Below are 6,000 nucleotides of genomic sequence, written 5' to 3' on the forward strand. Positions count from 1 at the left end.
ATTATCATTTACTTAATATTGACCGAGCTTTCTACACCACTATTTGCCTGCGCTCCGATCGACTCTCTGCATGATAAAGAATAGTATAGAACTTAACACTGTGGTCGATGAACCGTAATGTTTAACCAAAGAAAATCTTACCTGTTTGGATAAAAACAATGGTCTGCTGAAAAGTTGGGGAAATGCTTTTGGTTTTTTCTGTCATGCCCAGTCAACTCCACTTTGGCTCCTTTGAATAATCGAAAAACTGAGGATGGATAAACCGTGTCAGTCGCTTGGATAAAATAAAAAAACAAACATAAAGGTAAATCCTGTGGCATTGCATTCATCCACAGACAGAGAACCAATGGCTTCTTGATGCTAGAGAACCATAGATTCCTCATTCCTAGAATGGCGAATCAAACAGGTGTCGCTTGGATGAAGTTTGGCCAATTTCCTTCTCGTCCTTAGCTCCGAAATATCCGGTGGCCTATAGGCCAATAGCGAAGCAAAGCATGCTTCTCCTAGAAAGATGATGAAATGAAAGTCCACAATATAATACATTAATCCCTAGTGAAAACTTGGGATAATGCATTGCATAACAGATTCGTCTTTGATTACGCAGTTTGTCCTCTTTCGGTGAGCATGAACATCATGTCATTTGGCCCCCAAAATTGCGGAGGCAGGAATTGGTCATGTGCTAGGAAAGTTTTCTTTCTATTTCGCATGTTAATTTATTGTTGGATTATCGATCGGCAGACGAACAACGTCGTTTCTAAGTTCTATCTCTTCAAATCAGTGTCTCATGCTTTTAGCAACTAATGATTCAAGCAAGTAATTTAATAGATGAGTGCCTATCAAATGGCTCGTCGGGGTCAACGCTTATGATCTTGTTGCAATGTATAATCGAGAACAATTTTCCCTCTCCATACATAAAGTTCTCCATCAAATTCATGAATCCTGAAATTTTGGGGAGTTTTCTCACCTTGGAACTTGAACATGACTAACATCTTTTTATAATGCATCTCATTAGATGCCCATGAATCCTAAATGGCCACTTTTTTCACAATTTTCAATATGCTTAACTGCTCAGCTTTTGGCACAAAGGGGAAATTAGAATATTGGCAAATCCCATCTGACTTGTATAAGATAAACTAGACAATTAGATGGGGGGTGTCTTTTTCTCAAATCCACTAAATTTACACACTAATCACACCAATTAAAACTTTATTTTTATTTTCTATTGGTATCTGTGATATGAGTCCACAAAAGCAAAGCCCATGTGAGCATGATTGGATGAGTTCATGGAACCACCCCACAATCCCGAGGTGGGCAGATTCTCCTCTCACATGCCATGCCTATGGAACCTAATAATGTGCAGATCCGGCAGTTGAGAAGCTTAGGACAAGGACACGTTTTCGATTTGATGATAAACCCCATAAATATTTCTGGGGATACTGTAGATAAATTCTCGTGGCATCTTCCTTTGAAGAAGGAAAAATAAATATTTTAAAATATTTTTGTCCAAAAAAAAAAAAAGGGTATGAGCAAAAAGCAGAAACAGCTGCTACATGGGAACGTGCACAACTGGGAATATTGTATTATCAGCCCGAGAGGTGATGAGAGGGAAGGAAACAAAAACAATTAAGACCTATCCATATCTTCTCAACCAAAAAAAAAAAAAAGGGAAATGGTGGAAAATTCTAGTCTGGTTATGACAGGAGAGATTTCATTTTCACAGAAGCAAATTTAATGGAATATTTCTGTAATTTGGAAAAACGAACTTTATAAACAAATGAGTCTATTTTATAAGAATCTTGTATATCTGCGTTTATTAGAAGCAAAAATGTAAATGAAAGACATAATGGTCAATTTTTCATGATGGTGCATTGCCAGTTAAGCCCTTGTTCAGAACTCAATGATCTACTCAAAATTCATTAGTCTCTCGTGATTGAGCAATTACGAAATTTTTCAAGCGTGTAGTTGGTAAACTATGTAATCGGGTATTCACCATATTAATCGCATTTAACATCGATTGATCGGATCTCGATTCATCGATTGATCAAATCGGGCAATGGACAAAAACCCCTTTCTCGGGTGGTTCTATGCTTGCAAGCTGCGGCTAATCTGCCATGATCAAATTATCCATAGAAGGAAACTTGTGCCATAGATGTGGATCGTGATCTTAGCTTACATGAGCTCCAATGCCTCTCGGCGTCGGTTCATTACGTGTTAATTAGGAGATGATGACGACTTAGGCACTTTAAAAGTTAGGTCGACGTTAGCAAATCACGCTTGCAAAGTCCCCCAGCCCCGTCAATTGTCAGTGCACTGATTTTTTTGTTTGTGGCGTAATCATGATCTGATTGACGAATCCGAGGAAGAGCGACGACCCCAATTTTGTGTGTTTTGTGGTGGTTGGGGTTGAAAAATTGCTTGGCTTCTCCCGAAGGCTTTCACATAGGATTGGTCGAATTGTCGAATTGTCAAAGGTTTTTGGGGGTAAGTGTCAGTCAGCTTCGCTCGCACTTGTGGCCTTGGGAACCAAAATGCGATCTCCCTTTGTCAAAAGCGAGTTCATTTTCTCATCTTCCTTTTGGTTGACTTATAATAAGTTTGTCTTTGTGCCAACTAATTAGACATGTTAAGAGCGATTATGTGTGCTAAGCAAAATAACAAACGTTTGGAGAGGTTTTTTAACCGTTCGGGCCGAAAGTCTTTGGTTTGGGTGATTTGGATCGTCGTTTAGGAAGGTGTCGGTGTCGTGTTTTGAGGTATCCAATGAATGAGAACGAAACAATCGGGTGTTTTTCCTCGATGAGAGCATTGTGATTTTATCATTACATGTCGTAGGTAGGATTCATGTAACAAAAAGATGTTGCGACATCGGAAAAAGTAATTTGAGTCTATTCATTTATAATCCGTAAATTTAAAAAGATCCTTAGTGATTAGAAAAGCCAAGATATTCTCTCGTAAAGAAGAAGCGTAAGATCTCGGATTTAGTTCTTTCTTTATATGAATTCGAAAGCATATTATTTTGAAAAAAAATTCTTAAAAAAAATAACTATTTTTCCTACAAATAGCGTAGTGCGATTTTTAATTTTTTCTACCTACGCTTTGGGCCCGTTTGGTTCAGCTTTTAGAATGTTCATTTGGGGAATGCAAATACCTTTAGGTGAAAGCCACTTGAAGAAATGCAAATGGCGTTTGATAAAAAATTATTTGAAAGCCACTTGGGGAAATGCAATTGTGTTTGGTTATTTCTTTTTACAAATGGGCTTTGGGAGGTTTTTTTTATTATTATTTTTAAAAGTACCCTTCGCCGGCTCCGGCGAAGAGCTACGGTTGCCGGTGGCCGTCGCCCGAGAAGGCGAGGTCGCGCGACGCCGGGTCGCCCGGCGCGGCGGCCGGGTCCGACCGACGAGGGTCGCGCGCCTCGAGCGGTGACGGCTTGGGTCGAGCGACCCCAGCGGCCGTCGCTGTCGCTCGACCCGGGCCGTCACCGCTGGGGTCGCGCGAACCAAGCGGCGCCTAGACGGTCGTGCGACCCTAGGCGGCGACGGCCTAGGTCGAGCGACCCCGACGACGGCCGCTCTGGGGTCGCTCGACCCAGTCATCGCCGCCCGGGTCACGCGACCCGAGTGGCAGCGTCTAGGCGGTCGCCTGACCCCAGGCGGCTGTCGCCGGGGTCGCGCGACCTCGTCGGCCCCTCGCCGGCGGCGCTGGCCCCTTGCCGGCCGCCCTAGCCTGCCACGCTTTGCTAAAGAAGAATTTTTTTTTTTTTTTGGGAACAGTCAGCATTCCAAATGCTACCAAATGAGCATTTGGAACTCCAATGCTGAACCGTTTGGTTCAACATTTTGGGAATGCTCATTTAAGGCCAAATGAGCATTCCCGATGCTGAACCAAACGGGGCCTTTTTACATAGGAAATTGTGTTGATCATTTTTCATTTAATCGCCAAAGCGCCGACACAAAGGCAATGCCTTGCATGAACTCTTTTTTCTTGTTTGATTACTAAACAACTGATATTCCGTTATTGAACATCTAATATAATTATTATCATCATGACCCATTAATTTTTCTTTAGGCTTTTGTGAAAGTTTATTTTCTAACTAAGCGAGAATACTTGAGAATTTGAGAATCTAAGTTTCAAAAGTACGTTATGGTTCATTAAAGTGGATCTAAGGAGACTTCGATTTTTTTTTAATTTGTTAAATTGAAAAATTCTAGTTTCTTGTGCTAAAAATAAGAGTACTTTCATGTCCTTAGGTATCACAATGGCAACACAAATTAAAAAGGGAAAAAAGCAATAAGATCTTCGGTGGATATTTCAACTTCGAAATTTTTCCTAATCTAGATTTTGCCACCATACAAGTAAACATAATTAATAAATTCAGGCTCAATTTATTTCGCCAAAAAATGAATAATTCGAAAAATATTTTTCTAAAAATAATCGCTCGTATCACTTAAAATAATTAATCAATGAAAAATCCTTTCATCACAGACAAAAGTTTAAGTCTATATATTTTTCGCGTACAATGAATATATTTTTGTCATTCATTCATTTTCGTAAGCAATACAAATACAAACGATCATTTTTAGGATAAGTATTTTCCGAATCATTCATTTTTTCACGAATATATCGAAAACAAGATTTGCCCGTACATCGATCCATCAAAAACCTTTTTTTTAGAAAACAATAATGCTTTTTCTAATTTTCATTCACCAATAAAGATTTTAGGAAAATTTCTGAGGCAGCGCCGTCACGCCACCGTCACAGGTTAATGCGCAAATCAAGCAGAGAAGATTATCCGGCAGCCCAACCAACCGTGGTCTCCGCCCTTGATTGGCGGCGGTCAGTAGGCGTATACACTACTTTTCTCCGGTCGCGCCTAATTAAATTTCCACGTCTTTCTCTTCTACTTGCTCTAATTTGACCAGTCTCGCATTCTCCTCATTATTTAATTTCTCAGCCCTATTTAATCCCTTTTCCGTTTTTTTTTAATTATAAAAATAATACGAATATACGTGGCATTTTCAGGAGAAGCTTGTCGGAGGGCGTAGACCAGAAATTACTGCCCCGGGTACGGAAAAAGAATAGTTAGGGTATTGACCAAAGTATTTCATCAGTTAAATAAATGAGGCAAATTGCATCAATTGAGCAATGTCAGTGAGAAAATTGAGCATAGCATGTGGTGTCTATCTATGGCAGCATATTTTAACTAAGAATTAGTACAGGAAAATACTCCGAGATTAGGACAGACCACGGCATATTCTCTAATGGTACGTATCCGTGCCCTTACATGATGCCATTGGTCTCTCATTAAATCACATTGGATTATTAAATATCTCGACTCCGAGAAAAATAACTCGATAATAACGTTCTAGGTATTTTGTTACGGATTTGATAGAGGGGTGAATGATAGTCTAGGTGCAGATGCAAATATTTGTTTCTCTCACTTAAAACTTGGATACGAATCACTGCACTTAGTTATAACAAAGAGTGAGAATTTGTGCATTATGGTTATTCTGCCTAGTTTGTACTAGATTATCCGGTGGGGATTGTCACGTGCCCTAAGGTCCGGGACGTGCGCTTTTGTTAGCAAAAGCAAGAAAATCGGGATGGCGAAAAAACAAATCCGGCCCACACAGCTAAATCTAGCTTGAATTCACGGCTAAACAAGTTGGAAATTTCTTCATCTCCATGAGCGATTTCTGAATCTATTATGACGAGCAATCGTATCTAAAATCGGCTGAGCAGACAGCGCAAAATTGTACAGCGGTCGACCGGGAAAGAGCACGTGCTCTACTGATGCCATACTACGTAGCTTTTCATTCGTAGAGTTGATTTGGCAGAAGGTCTTAGGATTTCACCACCCGGCCTTTGTCGGTCAGCAAATTTTCTCTAGTGCGAATTTTTTGGGGAAAAGAAAGTTTTTAGAAAAGGATGAGTGAATCACGGGTATAGCTGAGGCTCTCTCATGCTCTCTCACAAATCGCTCCTAAACTTATGGACAGA

This window comes from Syzygium oleosum, unplaced genomic scaffold (assembly GCF_021117445.2).
Source record: "Syzygium oleosum isolate NSW1041296 unplaced genomic scaffold, Sole_v2.1 Sole_v2.09, whole genome shotgun sequence".
Taxonomy (NCBI): Eukaryota; Viridiplantae; Streptophyta; class Magnoliopsida; order Myrtales; family Myrtaceae; genus Syzygium; species Syzygium oleosum.